This window comes from Morone saxatilis, unplaced genomic scaffold (assembly GCF_004916995.1).
Source record: "Morone saxatilis isolate NCDOM2014 unplaced genomic scaffold, NCSU_SB_2.0 Contig0, whole genome shotgun sequence".
Taxonomy (NCBI): Eukaryota; Metazoa; Chordata; class Actinopteri; family Moronidae; genus Morone; species Morone saxatilis.
This window is the reverse complement of record NW_023339650.1, coordinates 574219-576582: the sequence shown is the minus strand read 5'-3', so window position 1 is coordinate 576582 and position 2364 is coordinate 574219.

Genomic DNA, 2364 nt, shown 5'->3' with positions numbered 1-2364 from the left:
CGTGCCACATTCACCCTTTCACACACATTCACTCAGTGATGGCAAAGCCCATCGAACAGAAACTAATGCATTCATACACATTCTGAGTGATAGATGATTTGCCTTCATCTATCACTTACTTGGGTCTCTCCTAAGGGATGGAGAACCGCAAGTCATAATCTTCTGTGCAGATTCTCTGTTCATGATGACGATAAAAAACTTTTAAATAGCATAACTTCAGAGTAACAAGTGAATGTAGATCCAACACAATTTATGGATGAGTTTTTTCAGGGTGTGTTCTTAAGGTCTGGTGAACAGAACACAGCATGTGATGACATGTTCTATCATGAATTATTGCCTGTTGAATACAATTCAATTCAATTTTTATTTGATATGCCCAATTCATAACAGAATTATCTAAAGGACAATTTTCAAAATAGACCAGGTCTAGAACCGAACTTCCTTATAACATGAGCAAGCACTTGGCAACGGGCAAGGAAAAACTGCCTGTTAAAAGGCAGAAACCTAGGACAGACCCTTCGGTATTTAGTTGATTGTGATCTTCAGCTTCACAGTAAGATTGGATTTAGATGCCACTAAATTCTACACATTGGTCCTTTAACATGTACAAATGACAACAAGTTGTGCAAACAGTCTAATAATCTCTTTCTCTCTCTCTCTCTACAGGGACCTCTGTGCAGGGCACAGTGAATAGAGAACACAGCAGTCGTCTACTAAATATTGAACAGTATGTAGAAACCACTGGCTTTGTATTGACAGCAATTGTTGCCAAATATGTTTGGTTAGTAATTCTACCGACTGCTTTTTATGGGAAGGGTTGGTCTGGTAAATTCATTTGATCAGTTTAATTTAACTGGATTTATTTAAAGCAGGACTAAGATTTTTTTTTTTCATATTGAAGCTGCAGTAGGTAATTGTTTGTCATATTTTCTGAAACTTTCACTATATCCTGACACTAGTACATGAGACAGACAATCCTAGTGCTTTTAGTGGTTTGAGGGCAATCCATCCAGGTACTTTAGTCTTGCTTCAAGGCCCCACCCCTTTTTGGGTGAAAGCAGCCCAAGTTGTAGTACAACTACATTACTAAATCTCATATTTCTGATATCTGACACTATTTTTGACTGTTTTGGTCGTCTGTCCATTGTTATGTTACTGTAAACTAATCATATCGCTGTGTAGGAGAACCGCCGTTTGTGTTTATTAATCAACCTTTTACTGTGAGCTAACAGAAAAAGAAAACAGGTGGGTTTTATTTCCACTTCCTGCGTTACCTGTTCATTGAGGTTAAAATACCCTCTGGTCCACACTGTCAAACCCAACTCCATTTCAAAAACGGGTGTTTTATGGTAGGGTCATATTTTTTCACAGTAAAAACTTTATTTACACCATCACCAAGACTCTTTACTGATTCTTTCCCATCTACAGTTCCAATCAGCACACATGTAAATGGTAAATGGTGAATTGACCTGTACTTGTATAGCGCCTTTCTAGTGCTTCGACCCACTCGAAGCGGCTTTTACACTACGTGCCGCATTCACCCTTGTCACAACACATTCACACACAAAGCCCATTGAACAGAAATCGAACAGAAACGCATTCATACACATTCACACACCATGTCATTGACTAAGTAACGTCATTAACTTACCTGTGATGAAGTGCCATAGATTGACTGTCTTGGTCCTACTGTTTAACATTTCCATCCTCTTTGTGGATTGTTTAAAGCCACAGATCTTTTCTTTTACTGTCCTTTGTTGATGAGGAAAGTGAAGAAAATCATGAATTCTTCTGTGCAAAATGCAATGCACTAGATCCTTTTACAGCACTTCTCTCATTGTCTCATTCTGAAGACAAGAAAATGATGTATGCCTGCTCTCATCTATATTTGCAAGAATCCAACGCGCATGGACAAAAGCAACCAATCAGAGCCAAGAAAGACAGTTGATTGTTTAGTTTAATTCCCAGGGTATAAAATACAGACACTTTGGGACCCTGGGAATGAGAATCAACAATCAACTATCTTGAAGCCATCAACCTACACCATCTTTGTATCTTTCTCAGCTCTGATTGGTTGTTTTCGTTCAGTCCCGGTGGATTCTTACAAATGCCATTAGTAGCACTAGGAGGAGCCAAAAGGAACCAGATTTTTTCACAGATTATCTCTCATGTACTACTGTCAGGATATAGTGAAAGTTTCAGCAAATATGACAAAATAGTTTTATAAAAATTACCATTTGAAGTTTTAACCAGGGCATTTACTGAAAAACATCCAGATTTTGATTTGTTTTTGTTTTCATTGAATGAGAAAATGTTTGTAAAATGTGTAAATGACATGTGGATACCATAATCCTAATGAAATAC